This window comes from Ictidomys tridecemlineatus, chromosome 5 (genome assembly GCF_052094955.1).
Source record: "Ictidomys tridecemlineatus isolate mIctTri1 chromosome 5, mIctTri1.hap1, whole genome shotgun sequence".
Classification (NCBI taxonomy): domain Eukaryota; kingdom Metazoa; phylum Chordata; class Mammalia; order Rodentia; family Sciuridae; genus Ictidomys; species Ictidomys tridecemlineatus.
This window is the reverse complement of record NC_135481.1, coordinates 44,236,024-44,260,351: the sequence shown is the minus strand read 5'-3', so window position 1 is coordinate 44,260,351 and position 24,328 is coordinate 44,236,024. Positions and strand designations below refer to the sequence as shown.

Sequence of the window (24,328 nt, the reverse complement as noted above, 5' to 3'; positions counted from 1 at the left end):
TAAAACTGTTGAAAAATGTTTTATTGCTAAACATCCATTCCCAGATCCAAAACAGTATCTAGAAAATATCATTGAGAGCAACTACTTGCACATAGGTCAGATTGACTAATCTGTTTTTTCAAGTGTTTTCTTCCTTCCTTTCTTTCTTTCCTTTTTTCTTTTTCTTCCTTCCTCTTGTTCTTCAATTAACCCATCCATCTATTGAGCATTCACTAAGTATAGATGAGGCTTAGGCACAAATGGAGCTATAGGCAGCACACAAAGCAAAAGCTTTTACATGATCTTTGTTCCTGTTGATGTTAAAATAATTATATTAGAGAAATCTTAATTCAAGGCTAGTATATGAATTCAACTTCAAAATACATTGATGTTTTCGTTCTTTGTGCTCTGAGAAGGGGAATGGGAAGCAAAGCTTACCATGTTGAGATTTCTCTTATTTTCAGGAGACATGGATGGTTCAGCTTTGGCTGATGTGATCTAATTTGCCAGCAAGTTCTAGAAATAAATGTGAAATATAAACTCTCAGAAGGATGCTGAGAATCTATTCACAAGGAACACATGAAAAAAAAAAAAAAAACAGGCAAAGGGAGAGAACCTATGCTTAACCCAGGACGTGAAAGCCTTCGTGAGGCTGTCACAATGTACTCTGCTTTTTAACTCAAAGTCGCCATTCTATCAGCACTTAACACAGATCTTTAAGTCCCAGAGCTAATAATGCTTCCCAGCTACAGCTGGATGCATCTGACAAGCAGCATGTACTAGGAATCCTCACAGGGGATAAGGTTCCTAACAGTCAACTAAGAGTTCAAATCCCCAAAGAGGTGCCCCCGATGTGCAGAGCACTTAACCCTTCGACCAGTACCAACATGACTATTCACAAATTATTGATGTCCCTAAATCCCTGGCAGATTGCAGATGGTTCTTGTATCCATTGAAGCTCAAGCATATGGCTACTAATGGGATAGATTAAAAAAAAATACATATACACATTCAGTCTTTGCTACATGAATGTAAAGCTACTGAAATGTTAGAAGGTGATTGAACTGGACTGAACACTGTTAAATACATGCTTAGCCTCATGTTATGGATCATTTCCATTGACATCTATCTGCATCCTCGGTACAGTTTAATTAAAGCTGTCTGGAACAAGTCTGCCCTCTAAATGATCGGCAGTGCAATGAAAAGGTGAAACAGGAGGAGGCTCGAGGCCTTTTTGTAAAGCATTCAAATGACTGTGTCTGTGGTTAAGAATAGCAGCAGAGAAAAAATTCATTTCCAAATTAGCCAGCCCCATGCTCCTTTGCAAGAAAAGGCAAAGCTTCTATTGAAGTCATCTTGGAATTACCTAGAAGCTGGATGAGGTAATACTAGATCTTAAGATTCAAGCTGGACCATGCTCTGGTCCAAAACAGACACATTTAAAAATTATTTCTAAAGTAATGAACACTATAGCAAACTTTCTTATTTTTAATCTGTTTTGCAAAATATAACTCCCAAGTTGAACAATTTTGTTTAAAATAGTCCCGTAAGACAGTTTTGCAGCAAGATGACAGGATCGTCTTCTGTTTTAATTTGGTTTTATAGTAGATATACTAATATCATGGCAAGTGGATAGTTTCAAATAATTATTTATCAGATACTCTTGCTATTTACGGCACCACCACTAAAGTGCCCAGGGAAACAAAGCAGATGACATATGGATCCAGGGCACAAGAAATGTGGGACATAGTTAAGAGGTTAAATTTTAAGCTAATTATACATACATCTTTTCTGTGGCACTCTCTCCCCTTTGTTATGATTTTATTAAAGAGATGTAAGTTAAATTATGTTCTTTAATCAGAATTAACTGTACTCAATAAAGTATCCAAAGGATTCTGTTACGTTTAAACATTTCACTCTTTGGCTTCCCCCACAGATCTAACAGGCTGTAGTATGGAGTTTTCCTCTTCATTTCATATTTATTTGATATTTAACTCATAAAGGACATAAACCCTGTGCCTGGGCACTGCCCTCCCTGCCAAAATAACCCTATCTCTCTGTTCCTTTTAACATATTTATGCATCTATTGGAAAGTTAGCAGTAGTACTAAGTCAGAAAAGCTCCCCGTAAGTTTCACTTAGGTTGCTATTCAGGAGTGCACATTGTTTTAATCCTGATGTTTCTAATAGAACTGAGTCAGACCTAGAAAATATTGTATTGAAGCAAATAAGTCTTAAGGTGTATTCGTCAGGGCAACATCTATTGAGTGCTCAGTGTGCACTGGTACTGAGGTGGGAACTTCGGGAACAGGAACCAAATGGAAGCTTCCTCCATGAGCTTATCAACTGGGAAGATGTCTACACTGGAAGTCACCAAGGAGCCACTGAGTTAGGTGAGTAAAAACCACAGTGACACTGGAAAGGCTTTTTGAGGAAGATGAATCTTGAGCTGAGCTTTGAAGAATGAGGCCAGATGTCCAGGCCAAAAGTATTTTAACAGGCACACGAAGGTGAGAGGTCAGGTTCAAAATTGTGCTACCACGAGTTGATGCTTCTTGTAAAGGATTCTGTCAGTTGGCTTCTAATCAGGAGAAAAATCCTTTTGTTTACTTTAAATAGAAGGAATTTAATGCAGGAAATTGACTTTATAAGGGATGAAGAGTTAGGATGACAAACAGGAGTTAGAGTAGCAATTTGGAGTTTAGCAAGTTCAGGAAGTTGCCAACAATGCTTGGGTTGGAATGACAAGGAGACGACAATGTTTCAGAGCCCCGAGACCCAGGCCACCCTATAAAAGATGGAATTGGAGAAGGCCTAACCAGGTAGAGCTGGAACAACAGGGAAACAAACAAGCAATCATTATTCAGAAATATGCACGAGACTGGGAGAGATAGTGCATCTATCTCTAGCAGTTTACGAGACTGAGGAAGGAGAATCTCAAGTTTGAGGCCAGTCTCAGCAATTTAGTGAGGCCCGAAGCAACTTAAAGAGACCCTGTCTCAAAATAAAAAATAAAAAAGGCTGGGGATATGGTTCAGTAGTAACATGTTCCTGGATTTGATCCCTGGCACCAAAACAAAACAAAACCAAAAACAAACAAAAAACCCAATCAAACAACAGAAAATAAATAAAGAAAAAAATATACACAAAGTAGAAAAGAGGGAATAAATACCTTGGCTTCTGGCTTCTATCCCAAGTCTCCCACCAGTGTCTCCCATTGGTCATGTCCTACCCAGAGCTGATGAGGAGCCTAGAAAAAAACATTTGAGAGGCCAATCTCCCTATAGTACAGAACAAAGTTGTAGAAGGCAGGGAATATTTACAAGAGCAAGCAGGTTAATGGTCAGCAAAGGAACTAATACAGAATAAGGTAAGATTGTTGTAGCAGGATCCCATTATGTAAAGGGTTTTGAATACCAGGGATTAATGTGTAAACCAAATAGGTAAGAAGAAGCAATTTTAAATTTTTCAGAAAGGGGCATAGAATGAAATTGATATTTTAGGACTATATGGCCAGAGTATGAAGAAGATTTATGGTAGGGTGACCAGACAGGCAGTAGTAATAAAAGAAGAGGGACATACAATGTTAATATTCTTCCCCTTGAAAAATGGAGTATGTTTCTTTTCCCCTTGAATCTGGGCTGGCCTGTGGAAAAAGTGATGCGATGCTAGTTCTGAGATTAGCCTTTAATAGGATTGGCAGATTCTGTCTTGTTATCCTGAAGCCCTGAATTGATGTAAGATTCAACCATCTTATTGAAGAGACTGTGTGGATGCCTTGACAATAGCACAGGCACAAGTGCCTAGCTGAGTTCAGCTCTTCAGCTGTCCAGTTGCCTGGTTGTTGCTCTCTAAGGCATCAGGTATGCGAGTGAAGCCACTTTGGACCCTCAAGATAGGCTGCTAGATGAATTTCAATGGATGACTCCTGCTAGGTGGATTCAAATGGGTGGCTCTTGTTAATGCCACACGGAGCAGAGTTGCTGGAGAGAGCATCATACAAATTTCTGATCCACAAAATCATGAGAAATAATGATTGTCTTTAAAAAAAATTTTGTTAGTTATTGATGGACCTTTATTCATTTATTTGTTTATATGTGGTGCTGAGAATCGAACCCAGTGCCTCACACATGCTAGGCAAGCACCCTACCACTGAGCCACAACCCTAGCCCCTAACGATTGTCTTTTTAAAACATCAAATTTTATAGTATTAGTTACCCAGCAATATATAACTAGAATGAAGGCTATGGAGGGTTTTCCTGTAATATGAACATATTTTGATAAGTCCCCAAATTAGATTTATAATATTAGGAATGAAGAAGATAAACATTATTTTATTTTAAAGATCCTGCATTCTCCTTTGTGTTTAAAATGGGTTGACAATTTATTTTCAGTAAAAGGCCAGATTGCAAATATTTTTGGCTTTGTGGGGCCACATGGTCTCTGATGCAGCTACTAGACTCTGTTGAAGCCACAAGTAGTATGCAAATGAATGATAGAGCTGAGTTTCAATAGAACATTATTTACAAAACTAAGCGGCTACCTAGATTTGGCTATGGGGCATACATTGCTGATCCCTGGTTCATAATATTTGTGGTGTTAAGGAAAATTCAACTATGGATATACTATAGATAGATGGCACATAGGAATGGAACTTTATGTCATTCCAGGACTAGGGACAGAGATTGAAGAATAGACCAATATTCTGGATGAAGGAGTAAGACACTGGTGTTGTACATTATTAAATTGCTTCTGCATCTTTGTTCCTTTTAAATATTTCTAGAATAATTGGTAAACACTTCATGTGACTAGAAAGTGCCTCCATTGAAACAGGGAATTTATAATCTAGAGCTATCTAGAGAACAAACCAACCGAATTTTCAGATATGTTAATGGCAGTCCTGGGTGCACTGTCAATAATTTTCAGCTTTGTGAAATTTCAACCTAATATATTTTATGAGTAAATAGGACTATTTTAGAACATTTTTTTCCTAAGTGTGGCTAATGCCATTCTAATTTTTATTTATATCACATTCATGATTTATTTGAGCAATTATGAGTTTGGCAATATTTCTTGCTCATATTTGAAGAGCATCTACAACATTAATCTCCAAGTATTTATATCTCAAACTATCCTGAAAAGTCAATGGTTATTTCCCATAATTTATGGTATATTGAAGGCATTTTATCATGCTATTTACTGTTATGTCATGGGAAAAAAATGTGACCTTTGAAGAAATAAAACAAGCAGCTTTTTAGCTCTCCTGCATATCTGTTAGGTTTATGGATATTTATTTTAGGCTTTAGAAAAATTCTATCAGGCAGCTAAACAATTTAGACCCACACAGCATGTAAATTCTATTAAACAAGGGCTTTTTACCCTTTCACCTCTTGCCCTATGTGTGCTTGTCACAGTGGTACAACTATTCAGAACAAACACTAATAGTCTGCTAAAAAAAATCTTCGATATAACTAATGCAAGCATGCAATGGGATTCTAGTGAATATTCAATGGAGTCTTATCCATTTAAGGCAGAAAATTGTTTGAACAGTTCTGTTTGGGCCACAAAAAGAGCAACCTGGTTAAGAGGTGAAGCCTTCTTGTAGTTCCTGCATTTGATAAAATGCAGACTTTGCAGCATTCCCTCCCAGACCTATGACCTCAAGCCCTGACCTTCAGACTTTTCCTCCTTGAGAGTGAAATGATTAGTGAGGTCCTTCTATTCAAGATGTTAGCAGTTTCTGCTAAAAGGAGGATTTTAATAATACTAAATTACAAAGAGTTACGAGGCAAGGTTTGCTCCTAGATACTGAGACAAACCCCGTGGAAGCTGACTACATAAGCTCCTGAGCAGGACCATCTGTTTAGCTCTAATAGCATTTTCTTTTTTTTCATCTTTGTAGTTTGGTTTCAAATCCTTGTCTGGGACACCTGCTCAATGTGAAATGAGATTGGCGGGTCTCAGTCCATTTGTGGCTGGCTGAAATTTTCCATCTTCCTTTCCAGAAAAATGGTCCATAAGGAAATTAAGTGAAAAGAGTTAGACGTCACACATGGATTCACAGTATAGGTTTACTGAAGGCCTAGATAATCTTCCTGTGTGAAAAGTACAATATAAATTCAATGCTGGTTCATTGGTTCAACTACTTTGCCTCTCAGCAGCTCTCTAACACCTGAGGTATCCTGTATCCTGAAGATGATGCAACTTTAGGGACATCTTTTTACTATTCTAAGCCACTGTATAATTTGAGCTGGGATAGCAACATGGCTTGAAATTGGCTGTGATTTGCTGCTTCATTTGAAGAGGGATGGTGTATGAAAATAGTATACGAGGTACGTGTTCTGTGCTTTTTTACATTATGTAAATAGATCTGAAGTCTCTGTAAATAACAATTAAAGGATATGTATGGTCCAAAAATAAACAGATTAGAGGCCTTCAGACCATACATTACCCAAGAGAGAAAGCAAATCACCATAATTTATTATAACCCAAGGCGATATTACCCTAAAGTAGTTTGAATTCTGATTTCAAAAGTCAATAGGTTCTTTTCCATATAAATTTAAAGCCACCAAAAATTTCACTGAACTTACTAAATACACAATTAGTTTCTTGTTACAAGATAATGTCTATTGATCCAAAGCTGGTTTGTCAGCATGGGTTAGTCAAAATCGTCAGGGATTGAGATCCGGATGGCTCAAGGGATCATTTCCTGGGCTAGGAGTCTTTCACCCTCAGGACACAGTTTCCAATACTTAAAGGAGTTTTGAGGGGCCTGTATGACAGCTGGTATGAAGCAAACCAGTACTTTCAACTAGGCCCCTTGCATAGATTCATTGTCCTTTATACTCAAAGACATTGCCATTTATTGAATGTATGTGTAAGGTAAAAAGTTATTATAAGTTATTACATTATCAGCAGTCCTAGTTATTATTCATAGGTATGTCCATATTTATAATCTATCATGGTAAGCAATAAAAATTTCTATCTTCAAGGTCTGCAGTATCTGCTTATAGAATATTTTTCTCTATATGGAATTTTTCTTGTAATATAAACCAGCTGATCTCTGATTGGTTGCCCAAAGCTATGATATACATATTTTTTTATTTGTAGAATAAACTGTAGAAAATTTCTCTCCTAGACTCCATGGGTGTGCATCTCTTTTCTTTACTTGTCTTTCAGGTATTTTCTAAAATCTGGTCATAATGTTCTAATATTTTCTCATTACATACTAATTCCAGATCTGAAGTCCTAACCTGATGAGATACTGTCCTGGTGCTTCCTGATTACATGATTATCTTTCACTGTTCAGAGTCTTTAACCCATTCTGGTCATCTATAGTGATCCATTGGGTGGTACATGTGTCCTGCTCTAGGACTACATGATCTTAGCACTCCAAGTTCAAGTAACAATTTGAAAATCCTCTTCCCTTAAGCTTCAATCTGTTGAAGCTCTCAATAGCCTTGCTTATTGAAGGTGAGTTAGACAACCTTATTTTTAAGATCTTTTTAGTTTGCGCCCTATAGATTTTGTTGTCAAGGGCCAAAAACCCTTTTTTTCCCCTTGACTTAATAGAAAGATTAATAAATTTTTGAAACAAAATAGAAGTCATTCTTAGGGAAGAAAGAACCCCAGTTACTTTGGATTAAGAAAAAGAGATTCTAGGCTTTCTGAATCATCTATGAAGTTTTATGGCCATTTCTAAATTTACTAAGGTGTTTTTAATTTCTAATTCTTCTACAAAACCATATCAGAAATCCACCTGGCATCTATAATGACTGAAGTACTAAGAAGACAAGTTCATGATTCTTATTCTTATGGAGAGTGGGCAGCATCTGGTGCTCTCCCCTATTTGCAGAGGGAGGCCATTTTGATTTTTGGATGTCATATAGGAAAGAGTGAAGCTCTCTGCTACCGGGCTATTGTTATGCATTGAAGACAGCTAGATAGAAGGCCTCAATGACAGATATCGTGGGTTAGTGGTGACTGGTAGCTTTGTTACTAGTTATCCATATATCTGTGGTTATTTAATTTTCAGTCCCATTGTTGTGGAATTAGAAGTGAAGGTGTAGGATGTTCCACAAAGCCAAGAAATTTGACTTCCTAGATTCCACATGTCAGGAAAGTAGCTCAAGAGAGTTTTCTTCCAATTCCAGATTGCTGACTCAAATTGCACCAAACTATTCTCTGTTCTTCTGGCCATAAAGCTTGAGATGGAAAGAAGAAGACTCTTCAGTTTCAGGAAAATGGATGAAGTTTCCTTGCTAAGTGATTTGTTTCTCAGTCCAGGGAAGGTGAGAAAGATAGTTTCTTTCATAGAATTTCTTAGTTGAAGATGAAGCTATGCTGGAGTTTTCCTGAAAGGATCTACCATTCTCCTGGAGATTGGCTATCACTAAAGAAAAACAGTGAGTCTCTCCCATTAAATCTGTATGCATTTCAATTAAAACATCATATTGAACTTCAATCATTTATTGGTTTTCCTTCTGAATGCACAATAAAGGCAGTAGCTGTATGCTTTTCACCTTTATATTCGAAGAGCGACAATAAAATCTAGCATATTATCTGCTCTCAACAAATGCATGATAAATGAATAAATAGGAAATCCCAGAGAGGAACATGAATTAGTCTACACTTCTTTTTCATCCTGTTCTTTCCTTTTGGTGATGATGGCTTAGATATTAGATCATTACCTATTAGAAAAGTATTGTATAGTTGATAAGCCCTTGAATGTAATGTGCTTAATTTGAATCTGGATTCTGATAATGTTATAGCTATGTGATTTTTGAGCAAGACTTAATGTTTTCACCTATAAAATCAGAATAATACTTAATTCTTTTGGATGTTATGAGGATTAAATAATATAACATAGTTTCTGGCACATTTAGGTTATATTAGGAGTAGTATCATTGCCACCAAAGTGAGATGTGGCCAGCTTGCTGCTGTTTTGATCAACCCAAAACAATAATTAACCCCCAGTTATAGTACATCCCTTGTGTGACTTCATTTACCAGGTGGAAATGTGTGGTTTTTCTATTCTGATGTCCTTTAGAGAAATATAACCAGATAATTTAGTCAAGGGGATTCCATTTTTTTCCTGTGGGTAGACAAGTTGTGTGTTGGTGGGGAGGGCATCATGGAAGTGGAAAGGGAATTTGGGAGTGTGGAAGCATGGAGTGCTGACATTCTGACCAAGCCAAAGAATGCACCTAAATTCCTAGCTGGGGACTAGAAATGCAAGAGAAAGAAGACACTAATTAACAGAAAGTTCTGGAAAGAACCTGGCTTTGGAAGAGTGAAACTTTCAATCAAATAGATATAGAAGAATCCCAAAGGAGACAAAATGTGTTAGCCTAGAATCTTTTGCACACATGGACAAAATAGTAGTGTGCTAAAAAGGAGATAATGAGGGCCCCAAAACCAACATAAGGCAAGGAAACAAATTTCTAGAAAGATTCGACTATCTCTAAAGTCCAAATCTCTGGAGGAATGTAGTTGTTTTGTATTTATAGGTTTCTTTCAGTTAGCATATTTTACTTAAAATTGAGTTTATATAACTTTTTTTCCTTAACTTTATTTGCACTCAGAACTCTGATAAAATAAATTGGTAAACTGGAACTACATAGATTTCATTTTTCTCTTGCCATTGGTCAGTTACAAATAATCAATAAATAAAAGAACCTCACATGCAGAGACCTTGGCATGAAAGATATCATGAAGATTTACAATTATGCTAAACCAGGGAAAAACTTGGGAGTAATCAGCACAATACATTTTTCTCTCCATCATAATCAGTTTTTCAGTCACCATATCGATAAAACTTTTTCTCCTTTTTCACAATGGTTTACAACTTAAATAATTTAATACAACAGTTGTTATATTTTTATTGCAAGCTTATAAAACTGGTACCATAAGTCTTTTCTATGTAGTATATTACCAAAAACTGACAGTAGAGAAGGGGAACTGATGATTACTAAAACTGTAATTCAATCTTCAAGTTCTGAAGATGTCATAAAAATGTCTTCTGCTTTACTTGCATGTGGCAGATACTATCAGGATGCCTCAAATGAACTCTCCGTGGGTATTCAAGCTCTCCTTAGGCATTATTTTATATACAATAAAAGTGGGACTTCACAATGCAAATGCAACTGTGATTCAAGCCCAACACTTCTTTTATCAAATAGGATTTTCTTTTATGAAGTTCCATGTTAGAATTAATTTTGATATCAATGCCTGTCAAGCTGTGGAAATTGAACTGAACCAAGTGAGTCTATTCCTCTTTGCACTGACTTTTAGGAAGTGGTAATTAGAAAAATTGCAGGGAAAAATTGTACTGTGCTAAAGAAAATTTAACTCATCAGGCTACATATTGTCACTCTCATAAAAAGTATAGGAGTGTGAACAGCAATGTTCTGCAAATGCCTATTTTTCATATATTTTAAAATCCATTGTTTATCACATTTTATCCTGCCTTATTAACTTTCAGGAAATAATTTTCTAATTCTGACTAATTAGTGCTATGATATGAAAGGTACAAGAAATTTAATAACAGACTCCTAAGGTGTTGGTAATTAACAGTGTCCCACAACGCTCACAATACCTGCCTGGAAGGGCGTATTTCCTTGTAAGGAGGATTTGTTACTTAATCTGTACTTTCTCATCAGTTGTTGTCATTCAGTGGTCTTGGCACATCTCTACTGACTTCCATTTAAGAAAAAGAAGCATCAAATTTCCCAAAACTCTTCTTTATATGTCCAACATGCAGTTAATCTACTGATGTGCTGTAAAAGAAATTTAAGGACTGTTATCTTTCTATTCACAATGTCACTTGGCCTACTATATTTACACTGTGCAAAATCCTTTATAAATCTTCCCAGGATGAGGATAAATTAGCTTTCTGAGGGAGATGGAGGAATTGAAATTTTCATAATATGGCTGCCAAGAGATATAGTGCAATAGTGAAAATTCTCCATTTATACCTCAGTCTGAGAGAAGAGGGCAAGGAGGGACTATGTGGATTTCTGCAGTTCATATCTCAGCTGATGCAACCCTGGCCAATTCCAGAAGGGGTGGAAGGTCATATTCACCAAGTGAGTGGTGTTCCATTCTCACCACAACGGGGGTGGCTAATCACACATTAGGTGAATTGCAGTGATTGTAGTAGTCCGAACACAAGGAGATCAAACAATAATGGCACAGCCATGGCTGTGATGGTGGTGATGGAAAGGCGGTCACACAGCCCTGCAGTAATGGGTTTGATTGGGATTCTGGAAACCTTTGGTGAAAGATATTTTGCCCCTTCCAAGTTAGCTTTTTCTAAACCACCTCTGTAGTAACTAAAATGAGTGACAGTAACCCATTTTAACAGTTCCTAGTGATGGAAGGGGCTGGGATATTGTCCTCCTGGATGCTGAAGTCCTGTTAGTCCAGAGAAAAAGTTCATCCTGGAGTCACTGTTTGCTAGTAGACCTCTACTTTAACAGTTGTTAACTTCTGCTCCCTACGTGAAACTTTAATTTGTTCATTCCCATTTTACTCTTCTACATATGTAATTCCTGCAGTGGATTTCATTTTCCCTTAGAAAATCTGAGGAACAACAAAGGTGAAGAGGTTATTCCTTGGTATTTTTAGATTCAGGAAAAAATGATTGCAGGTTTAAAAGTAAAAAACTAAAAAAAAAAATTGTCAGGCACTGGGTTTAAGGTGCAGTGAAGAGCAGCTGACTTACACAGCGCCTACTGTTTAGACAGTTGGTGTTTTCATATTTTGGAGCAAATTAAGCTTAATTGTCTCTCTGTTGTCCACTGAGTTAAAATGCCTTGAAACATGAGTTGTTTTCTTGAATCCAAAGAGGCTGAGAGGAGAGAGAAGCCACGGATTTCTAGGGGAAATTGATCTATCTTCAGCCCCCAAATTTAACATTTTATGTTTTATTTATTTTTTTGAGAAGCACTTATGAATCAAATTCCTCAAATACAAAATACACGGAGGGAGATATGGCTTGGATAAGAAAAAAATTAAGGCTTCAACCATATTTATAAACTAAAGGTAGCACACTGAATTTTACCGGGAAGTCATAAAGCAGTGTTGGTTGACAAATAAATGAAGTAGTACATATATTCCGTGCAAATTATGCCATAAACTAAAGAGTCTCATAGATTGCAGTGAAACATCTGAATAGTTTTAAAATATTTTTTTACTTCTTAAAATATGATACAGCGGTTTAATGTGGAGGTAACGAAAGTGGTAAAATCTATGGCAAAATTTGAATCATGAAGAAAAAGCTCAAAACTCTTTGGCACAGTTCAATAGAAGTAGCACCAAGTGCTTTTTTAAATACTATGTTGTCAAACCCAACTGCTATGAGGTTGTATAATCCCAAACTGAATCTTGGTGATTTATCTTGTATGCTAGTAGTCCGCATAGCCTGGCTGATTAGATCTTAGCTTGGTGAGGGAATTTGGGGCTTAAAACTGCTGGAGCTGTAAGTACATTTTAAACTTTCACCTGCTATAAGAGTATTTATATTGGGAAACTGCATGACTACTTAAGCAAATAGTTAATTAAATGCATATATATTTATTTGATTCCTAAACCACAAGAGGTGATGATGATGATGATGATGATGATAATAATGATAATGATAATGATAACCAAAACAAGCATTATTAAATATTTATATAAGCATTATATTAGGTCTATTACATGCATTATCTCATTTAATCTTTACAACATCCAGAAGCTACCTTTTGTTAATACCCCAATTTTACATGAATAAATTTAGATGAATCAATTGAGACTCAGCAAAGTTAAATAACCAGACTTTCTGAATTGGGTGAAAATTTGGGCTCTACTGAATTTCAGAAACATTCTGGGATAACAAATTGAATCATCCTGCTCTTCTGTGATTATTGGCTCTTAGCAGCAGTGCAGCTTTAGGAATCAATATAGGGCATGAATTCTACAAATGTGCCTCTTAATAAGTTAATAAAACAGAGATATTCTCATTGCCTCTCCATCAAAGTTTCAGGGGGAAAATGAGAATATTAAATGCAGTACGATAGGGAAGATCTGCTCCATTTGCTCTGCAATGATAATCTTTTACAAAAGAGGATTTTTATTATTAATTCTTTGCCTTCTGGGGATATTATAATTTTCTAGAATGTAGAACTGCCTTAAGCACAGTAATTTGCTGAGCTAGACTGAATCTCAAAATGTTTCAAATGAGCTGATAAACAACTGCATAATTAGCCATTATTAGATCAAGTCTGTACATTACTGATATCCACATGAACAAACCATTGGATAGGCAAATTGTAGATATAGTTTTAAAAACTAAGAGCCTGTGTTATATTTTTACGTGCTTTGTAACTAGTCCTTTAAAGAATTAAAAACCACATTTCATATGCCTTTTTTAAAAGGAAATTTAGATTATTCTATCAAATAAATCCTTAGAGACTTAATCATTAAATACATACTTCCATGTATGAATAATGAAGGATTTGTGTGCTGAATGCAACTCATGCTCTAAACATGCCTGCATGGTGGGATTTTTCTTTTTAGTTTAAAATTGCTTCAAATCTTTTGCTTGCATGGGTAATACTCTTTCATCCCCCTTTGAGTTTTAGTTTAAGCCTAGAGTATGAAATATATTTGGCCTTGATTATGAAAATAAAAGGTTTTGCATGCCCAAATAAGAAAGGGAAAATACAGTCCATTTTTATGCTCAAATACACACATTATGTTCAAGTTTTTAGTGTCCAGTCCAGAATATATTCTTGTTGCAGTTAAACCCCTCTTTCCTCTCATTTTTCTAAGACTGGACGCTGGATCATAAAATGTTGCCTGAGCTGGAATTTGTCACACAGAGTCACAACCTTGGTGTAAAATTTTTTGTTTTTCTTGATGCTTTAAACTCAGGAGCTAAAAAACAAAAATCAAGCTAGGTACAGTGGCACATGCCTGAAATCTCAAGGACTCAGAACACTGAGATAGGAGGCTCTCAAGTTTGAGGCCAGTGTCAGCAAAGTAGTGAGACTTTCAGTAACTTACTGAGACCCTGTCTCAAAACAAAACAAAACAAAAAAGTCTGTGAATGTGGTGGCAGCATGCCAATGGATTCAATCCTCAGTACCACCACTAAAACAAACAAGCAAACAAACAATACACACAAAACAAAAAGCAAAAAAAAAAAAAACCCAAAACAACAGCCATTTTGAAGAATAAATGGAGAAAAGAGAAGTTTTCAAAAAGAAACAGTTTTCTAAGCTGGTTTATCTATCTATCTATCTATATCTAATTATCTTTATATCTATCTGGTAGTGGGGATTAAAACTATGGGTGTTTTTATTACTGAGATACAACCCTAGCCCTTTTAATTTTATTTTAATTTAAGACAGGGTCTTTCAATTAACTTAATTTAAACAAGATTGTAGTTGATGCTTTAAACTCAGGAGCTACAAAACAAAAAAGACAAAAGTGAAAAGTCACATTTGAATGTAAGATAATCTACAACAGCAATTTTCCTGAAGATTTCCCAAACTAGAGAATTGAAGCTTGGTGTAAAATGGTTGAGCTGGGCACAGTGATGCACACGTGTAATACCAGTGGCTCTGGAGGCAGAGATAGAAGGATCTCAAGATCAAGGCCAACCTCAGTAATTTAGCAAGGCTTTAGGCAAATCTGTCTCAAAATAAAATAAAAAATCAAAGAGAGCTGTGTGTAAGTAAAAATGAAACTATGTCATTTCAGGAAAATGGATGGAACTGGAGACATTTATGTTAAGTGATGTAAGTCAAACTCAGAAGGTCAAGGGTCATATGTTTTTTATCATATGTGGAAGCTAGAGAGAAAAAAGGTAAAGAAAGATGGGGGTGGATCTCATGAAAATCCAAGGGAGATCAGTAGAGGAAAGGAACCAGAGGGTGGGAGGTAGGGAGAGAGGGGGAAAGTGCTAAAGGGTTATATTGGCCAAATTATATTGCTGTATTATGTGCATGTACAAATATGTAACAACAAGTCCCATCAATGTGTATAACTATAATGCATGAATAAAAACTGTGACAAAGTGCTGGGGATATAGCTCAGGAGCAAATTTCTCCTGGGTTAAATCTCCAGTACCCCACCAAAATAAAATAAAAGAGTTGAGATGTCCTCTAGTTTTTGGGAGGGCGGATTTGATCATTTCTGAAGGTTCTTTACAGATCATTCGTTCTGTGACTTTTATTAATTGATATGTTAGATACCAGAGCATAGTTAACCGCCAATTTGAAACTATGCAATGGGCACAAAGCCATGGGAAAGACTTGCTGGCCAATAGAGCTTTCAATATATTTTAAAAATATATTTTGACAGTTTCAAGTCTCTAAAAGGTGTATGCTCTTCTTATACTTCCCATTATCACTGATCTTCCATCTGACATCAATAATGGCTTAGGTAAAATTTTGTCGTATTGGGTTCAAGTTCTGGTTTTATTTCAATGACTGTCCACATTCTGATGAAGTCTTAGCTTTAAGTTGTTAGAGATCTTAGATCACTGTTATTGTTCCTATCCTGCATTTGTATTTATTCAATTAGTACTTTTATTTTAAAAATTGACATTTATTTTTTTGTGTGTGCATTTTTATGGTTGCAGCAATAGGCATATTATAACCTCAAAGTTAAGAGAGTGAAGGCCTTGCAGGCTCCCAGTCCCACAAGCAGTGCCAGTTTTTCTCTTTCTAATAAACCAACTTAGGTCAGCTTAACCTAAGCCACAGTGAGAAAATAAGATCTTTGGTGAATAAAATAGCAGCAATAATTACTTTTCTGTTTTTAAAAAGCATTAGATAGTTCTCAACTATTTTAGAATGTTCTGATTTTGTCAGGAACATTTTGCTTTGTGTATATGATAGGAATTTTTATCTTTATTTTTGTGTCTTTTTTTGTACTACACTAAAGAAAGTGACATGAGAATTCTTCCAAGTCCAAGATACTTAGTTAGGATTTTATTAATGAGACTTTTAAAGGCAATCCCTCCCTAAAACTGAAATTACATGTGGTTCAAAATAAATCAACTTACATAAGTAAAGATCTGAGTTGATTTAAGGTTCTGCAGTTGAGAAACCTAAAACAATTTCAAATTTGGAACAATATACTATCATATCTCCAGAGTAAGAATTTTATTCCTAATTCATACTATCACAAAATGTAATGCTACATATTTTCAGAATTAGGTAAATGTTACAGAAATATGGTTATTGTTGGGTTGGAGCTTAATGCATAAATAAAATAAGCTAGGGAAAATTTTCACTAAATTTTATTTCAATTTCTTTTTACCATTATTTTTTCATCACTGTCAAAACATAGTTTTGCTGTTGAGACATGCAAAACAGCTTATTTGACATTTAACTCCCATATAAACTTTGTAGTTAAAAAGTATTTCTCAAAAATGTCTATTTTTTTTAGTGTATATTGAACACTTGAATTAGACTTTTGATCTGAAAGGATTTTGAGAAAACCTTCCAAATGTAAAGTATTTGTATTTTTTCATTAAAATATCCAGAAATCAACTGAAAATACAATCGGCAATATTATAGTCAAAGCATGGAAAAAGGATCCTTACAATATAAGTAAATTGTTTCCTTACAAATGAGGATAGAGGAGCATTACAAAATAAACTACCCAAGTGAAAAATTAACAGACCATGGTCATAACTATAATTTCTGACTTGTGTGAGGAATAAATAAACAGTACAGACACAAGAAAATGTGAACCTAAATTCTTTTTATTTCCCATTTCTGTAGTGTTTATTGAATACCTATAATATGACAGGTCATCAGCTAGATGCTGGGAAATATTATAAGGAACATAACATATCTTTTTTTAAAATTAATTAATTTATTTTAGTTAGGTATATATGACAGCAGAATGCATTTTGATTCATTGTACACAATTGCAGCACAACTTTACATTTCTATGGTTGTACATGATGTAGCGTCACACTATTAAGTGCAGTCATACATGTACCTAGAGTAATAATTTCTATCTCATTCCACCATCTTTCCTGCCCCCATGAACCCTCCCTCTCCTCCCTCCTCTCCCTCCCCTTTGCCCAGTCAAAGTTCCACCATTATTCCCATGCCTTGTCCTTCCCCGTTATGGATCAGCATCCACTTATCAGAAAGAATATTCGGTCTTTAGTATTTTGGGATTGGCTTACTTCACTTAGGATGATATTCTCCAACTCCATCCATTTACCTGCAAATGCTATAATTTTATTCTCTTTTAATGCTGAGTAATATTCCACTGTGTTACCCCAGTTCTAAATTCTTTTAAATAAATTTCACAGTTGATAATTCTGCTTCAGGGTTTTGCCATAAAATAGAGCTAATAATTAAGAATAGGAGGTCATAAATCACCAAAAACAGCCAACAGACAGCTCCCAGAGGGGGTGGGGGAGACAGAATGAGAGAGTGAGTGACAGCATAGAGTGCATGTGTCTATAGATAACCTGGACTGGAATCTGTGCAAGATGTTTGCATAGGCAAATAAGAGCTATGAAAGAGTAGATAACACCAGTAGTGAGAATAAAGATCATTTGGATTTAAGCTTTGCCACCATTATACTAATTATACCAGTCCTATAAAATATATTGAAGTATAGTGGTGGCAGTTTCTTAAAATATTAAATATAGAATTACCAAATGATCCAGCAGTTCCACTTCTGGCCATAGAAACTAAAGTACTGAAAGCACGGACTTGGAACAGAGATTTGAACACTAATGTTCATAGCAAGACTATTCACAATAGCTAAAAGATGGAAATAACCCAAAGGTCCATTTACAGATGAATGGTTAAGTGAAACGGGGCATGTTCACATAGTGGAATATTACTCAGCATTAGAAACATGCTACAGCATGAATGAACCTTGAAGTCTTTATGTTAAAGGAAAGAAGCCAGGCACAAAAGGACAAATATTATATAATTCCTACATATGAAGTACAGAGTTGTCAAACATGGAGAAAGGAAGAATAGTGGTTATCAGGGCTGATGGGGGAGGAGAAAATGCAGAGTTGGCATTTAATGGTTACAGTTTCAGTTTGGGATGATGAAAAAGTTCTGGGGGTTGAAAGTGGCAACCATTGCACAATAGTGTGAATGTACTTAATGCCACTGAACTATACATTTAAACATAGTTAACATGGTGAATTTCACTATATTTTATCACAATGAAAAATAAGAAATACTTATGCTGAGTAACAAAAAATGACATTGCATTCAACATCTTAAAAAACTTGGTAGACAATTTCAGACTCTTGCATGGTTCACGATGCGAGCGCACAATGAGGTGTTCATGATGCATTTGGTGCACCTCCGAGCCCCAAGGGGCTTGGTTGCAAGCCGTCTCTTCCTCAGCCTTAGTTCTTCTATTTCTAAAGTGGGATGAATAATTTCTGGTCATTACCTGAAGAATCAGTGTCACTGAGATCTTCTCTGGACAAATGCTACTTGAAAGTCTATAAACGGGGTGCTTTTTTGAGAATCAGAAAATTCTCTTTTCCTTCTGTTTTAGTGGATATAGTAAGTCCAATAAAGGAAACTTCTTGTCCAAAAAAAAAAAAAAGATGTGGTAGACCTCTGACATTTATGAAGTTAGATTTGGAGATTTTTATGAATCTCCAATTTTCTATGTATAGGAATGTTTGTTCTGACTTTATTCTGATTTCTGGCTTTCTCTCCAGTTACTTTTCCATTGATAGTTCTTTCTGGTACAATTCCTCCTAATACCAAGGAGACAACTTACATTTCTTCACCATGGTGTACAATACTGCATTGTTTGGGACATGAAACTTCTTCCTGAAATCGTTTTCTTTTGCTCTGTAAAAGAAAGTTCTGTGAATTATTTCATATTATACATCTGATGTCAAATTCAGTGTGTTATTATTTAATCTATTGAAAACTTATAATTTTTTGACTAAGAAATATTACTCGTTCAAATTTCTCTGTTTCCTATTTATTTCTATCAACAGGGCTGGTAGTTGACTTTCTTTTTTCTTTTTTTTTTTTGAGCCATGATTTTTTTCCATAAATCTTCATTATAGTTCCTATTCAAAATAAATTAAAAAAGCAAAGATGAATAGTGACGAAAGTGCTAGATGATGAAATATTCACACTAGTCAGTCAGCTAGTTTCTTTCATTGGTTAAAGAAAGATTCTTAAAGTAGATTCTTGACATCTCAGAATCAATCTTAAAAGATTATGAAAGCTGAAATACTAAAGCAAGTTGCAAGTTAGGAATTCTTCCCAGCCAGAAATTAAAAGGCTAGATGTAAGGGAAAGGGAAGCAGTGCAATAAAGAGGGTAAGAATTGGAGCTTAGGTTTCTGGATGGTCCATGAAATGGGCTGTTAACTCTTATGGTTAATATATTTGGGTTCCATGGTACCCATACTGAGAAGCCAGGTTTCAAACAAATCTGGTTTAGTTGCATAAGATTTTGGATTTCTTAAGCATGCTTGAAATTTTAATGGATTTCATATAATAGAATTCACTTGAGAACAGTAAAAATAATATTTAATTTATGATTCCTGAGAATCAATGCTTTTGTTTTCAATAAAAATACGGGTAGGCTAACAGTGAGAATGTAGGTTGGAGTTCATAGATGCTCTAAAAACAATATGAGAGATTACTTTTAGGATCTTCCTATGGGAGTTTCTGAAGTTGGTTCTTTCTTTTGACAGATCTGTATAATTAAGAAATGCCCTGGTAAGAGAAGTCATGATATCTTACTTTGTGGGATAACACAATTTAATTGTAATTGCAATAGTTTTGTGAAGATTTGGTGATCTTTCTTTAGCTCCTAAAGTAAAACATATGAAGTTCCAGGGTATCATTCTGCATTGTAGTTATTTTCTTTATGTCAGCATCATTGGTTTTAATTCCACTTCCTGAGATATTTTGTGTAGGGGAAATATTCAAGAAACACCGATTGAATGATTGAACAAAATGGCAAGCAAGATGGCACTTCTTCCTTTTATCAGTTCCAAATAGTATGAGCTGACCTATTTGTTCCTTGGACTGGCACCAAAAGACCATACTTTGTTTTTTTTGCCCCCCCTGGGTGGTGAACAGTTTCATAGAGGAAGTTTCCACAATCAGATGAGCCACAAAATATAAGCTGATTTAAACAGGGATTTTAGAGGAGGAAAAAACCACCAAACATAGAATTGATGGCATTAAGGAAATGAGTTATCAGGAGAGGTAAGGTATGCCCCATAGAAGAAAGATTTTCATGGGAAAAAAAGAAGGAATCTACTGGTTTGCAAGCTTCTATATAATCAATCAATAGATTTAAAAAAAATCTATTGAGTAAAACTCTAAACATAAAAACATTGCATTTTATTAATTTAATTTAAAAATTTAAGAGAGTGAATTAAGGCATTATTTTCCCATTAAAGAATGTTTCCATTTTAAGCTTGGGAAAATTGCAAGTTAGTCTTGCCACACAGTAAGTGATTCTTTGAGCTACAGCCATTAAAATTCCCCCATCATTTCTGAGTGGGTAATTATTACTTGAAATAGCTCTTTCAAAGTGATTAGTATAAAATATGGCTATCTTTTGTTGATCTATTGCTTTATTTATCTCATGTTAAAAGATCTTTAGAAACCTTTCTATCATTAATGGACAAATTCCATTTTACAGATACATCCATTAGTTGCCAAGAATAATTTTGACCTGATTAAAGGATAACTATTTAAGATCACTAACTCACATATTAAATTCTGAAGACTGTATTGTCAAAGACCTTATATCTATCTTCAGGCCCATTAGCTTTTTTTTTTTTTCTTGGTGGAAGACAATAATGAGACCTCAAACAGTGGATGGATCTTCTTTTGTCTAGCCTGGAGAAAAAAAATGGCTTTTAAAATAAGCATGCTATTTGAGAAATATTTCAGAGAGGTGTTCAAGGATGAATGTACATGATATGAAATAACAAAGTATAGAAATAGAGGAAAACATTAAAAAGAAAAATGTTGGAGAAATAGATCTTAAAAAGAGTGTTTAAAGAAACAAATGACAAAATATTTCTCATATCTATGAAGCATTTCTCAGAAGGATGAAAGTTCATTTTCAATGCAATTAAGGTCATAAGTAGAATTTATCTGTTTTCACAAGGGAGAGGCAGAAAAATAAATTGATTTTTAGCAAAATGTATGTGTTGATTATAAGCCTCTTGAAGGCAGGGAATGAATGTTTTGCCCCCTATATCAGAGTGAGAAGCAGATCCTGACAAATGTTGTTACTCAATCAATGCTTGCTGAATGAATAATTTAAATAAGCACATAACAGGTTTCCTAATCTCAGTGGTGAATCCACAGCTTACAAATGTGCTGAAATTTGCTAAGTTCCAAAAACATTTTGAGGCAGATTGCAACTTAAAATATATTTCTCTACAGAAAAAGCTATTACGGATGGTTCTGAAATTGGCAGGCCAGCCCATGAAAGTCATTTAATCTACAACGTAACAGAAACAGTACATATATGAAATGAACAAGTAGCACGAAAAAAAAATACTGTAGCAATAAAAACAAAGATAAATCATAAAATTGAATGGTCAAAATTTTCTTGTCTCTGTACATGAAGAGAAGTAGATTCTAAGTCTAATAAGATGAAGAGATGTATGAAAAGTGTCATGGGAGACATTCAAAATGAATTTAGAAGCTGATGACTTTTAAAAATTATGTACAATTTCCCTTCATGATATGTCTTTCATGACACCAAGTTAATACTTATCAGTGAAGATTACAGTGGGTTTTGAAAAATAAAAAAAAAAAAATGAATGGTGAGCTGGGCACAGTGCTTCACACCTTTAATCCCAACTTCTCGGGAGGTTGAGGCAGGAGAATTGCAAGTTCAAAGCCAGCCTCAGCAAAAGTGAGGCGCTAAGCAACTCAGTGAGACCCTGTCTCTAAATAAAATACAAAATAGAGCTGGGATGTGGCTCAGTGGCTGAGTGCCCCCGAATTCAATCTCTAGCACCCACCCCCCCAAAAAAAAGGTTAGGAGGGAAAAGAAATAAGAATAACCAAGTGATCTGAAAAACAAAGATAAAATATTATAAAACATATTAATCAGTCACTCCTATGCTCTAGAAACCAAGGATATAAATATAGATGAAAATATAGCCCCTGTCTTCAAGATAGGAATAGGAAAGACAATGGTATAAATCTAACATAATTTTCCTATATACATATATGAAACTACCTAAGTGAATCTCACAATCATGTCTACCCACAAAAAATGGAGTCCTAATTAGAATAAGTTATAGTTTATGCTTATGTAATTTTATCCAAATGGATTCTACTGTCATGTATAATGAAAAAGAGCCAATTTAAAAAAAAACAAATAAAAAAAAATAAAAACAGAAACCTCAAATGCAGCGTGGGGAGTTAAACTCATGAACAACCAAGTTCAATACGCGTAAAGTCTATGAGAAAAGTTAACAAACAAATGGGGTGAAAACAAAGGTGGCTAGAGCCTCTTCTTTAAAAATTTTTTTTTAAGTTGTTGATAGACATTTATTTTATTTATTTATCTTTATGTAGTGCTGAGGATCGAACCCAATGCCTCACACATGCTACACAAGCGCTCTCACTGAGCCACAACCCCAGCCTGGGCAGAGCCTCTTGAGAGTTACTGAAGACTTGTACTGAATTTTGAGAGAGGAGCAGGTACTTTCCCATGTACCCATGGGGTGAGTGAGAACCAACCAGGCTCAGGGAACAGCAGGAACAGATGACTATATATAGATTGCGGAGACCAAGGGGGAGTGGAGGAATGTGCTGGGGCTTGGGAATGGAAGAAGAGCTCCCAGGGTCCCCAAGAGAAGCAGCCTGACATCACCAGAACCCTGAGGGGGGTTTTAAACAAGGGAATAACACAATGAAACAGAAAGATCACCCTGGCCTCATTAGGGAGGAGAGATTACAAGTGTAAAATACACGTGGCAGAGAAACTTGTGAGGAACCTGCAAACAGAATGGGAGCTGGGGAGGAGGCAGCAGGGCTAACTACAGAGAGCCTGTTGGTCTTTGTGGAGAGCCTCCAGGTTAACTCATGGTATTGTCTTCTGAGGTTATCCACACTGTCATCCAGAGTCAGTGTCATGACTGACTTTTTAAAATATGCTACAAGTTTTGTGGAGCCTTGTTTTTTGGTTTTTTTTTTTTGCAATTAAAAACAAAAGTTTTATTTATTTATTTATTTTTATTTTTTTATTGGTTGTTCAAAATATTACAAAGCTCATGATATATCATCTTTCATACATTTGACTCAATTGGGTTATGAACTCCCATTTTTCCCCAAATACAAATTGCAGAATCGCATCGGTTGCACACTCACATTTTTACATAATGGCATATTAGTGACTGTTGTATTCTGCTACCTTTCCTATCCCCTATTATCCCGCGTCCCCTCCCCTCCCATCATCCCTCTCTACCTCATCTGCTGTTGTTCAATTCTCTCCCTTGTTTCCCCCACTTTCCCCTCACAACCTCTTCTATGTAATTTTGTGTAACATTGAGGGTCTCCTACCATTTCCATATGCTTTCCCTTCTCTCTCCCTTTCTCTCCCCCCACTCGTCTTTGTTTAATGTTAATCTTTTCCTCATGCTCTTCTTGCCTGTTATGTTCTTAGTTGCTCTCTTTATATCAAAGAAGAAATTTGGCATTTGTTTTTTAAGGATTGGCTAGCTTCGCTTAGCATCTTCTGCTCTAATGCCATCCATTTCCCTGCAAATTCTATGATTTTGTCATTTTTTAGTGCTGTGTAGTGCTCCATTATGTATAGATGCCACATTTTTTTTTATCCATTCATTTATTGAAGGTTGTCTTCTGAGGTTATCCACACTGTCATCCAGAGTCAGTGTCATGACTGACTTTTTAAAATATGCTACAAGTTTTGTGGAGTCTTGTTTTAACATTTCTGTAATTTTCAATACACTGAAAGCTCCAATAATGGAAAGGGTCCAGTAATGGAGAAGGGATATCCACAGGGGAATCCTGCTGCCTTGCTATGCTGGTTGTGTGATTTCTTCTTGAAGATAATGTCAGGGACAGAGAGGAAATGAATTTCCTTAATTGGCACCAATTTGGATCTGTCGTGGCTGGGTGGAGAGCGTGTATCTCTCTACTTGCATGTTTTTGATATTTGCAAGGTGAGTTTTTGTAGCTTGGGAGTGTTGTAACTGTTATTAAATAATTCTTTCTTTATTCACTTATAGTTGATGGTCCTGGCTTTGAAATATTTAATAAAAGGTATTATGCGTCTCTAAATTACTCTCAATTTTCCTGACGTGGAAGATTGACTTTGAAA

At 35.6% G+C, this 24,328-nt stretch overlaps 1 protein-coding gene across 3 annotated transcripts in view; it reads right to left on the bottom strand.

The window, feature by feature from the left end:
- Positions 1-17,917: 17,917 nt before the first annotated feature.
- The window catches only part of Dph6 (diphthamine biosynthesis 6), a 415,070-nt gene continuing 408,659 nt past the window's right edge, over positions 17,918-24,328 (bottom strand). For 2 of the 3 annotated variants that reach the window (XR_013438851.1, XR_013438858.1), the window contains one exon: positions 17,918-18,832. The gene's annotated coding sequence lies outside the window, so the exon portion shown is untranslated. The remainder of the gene's footprint in view (positions 18,833-24,328) is intronic. The other variant, XR_013438852.1, reaches the window with a different exon arrangement.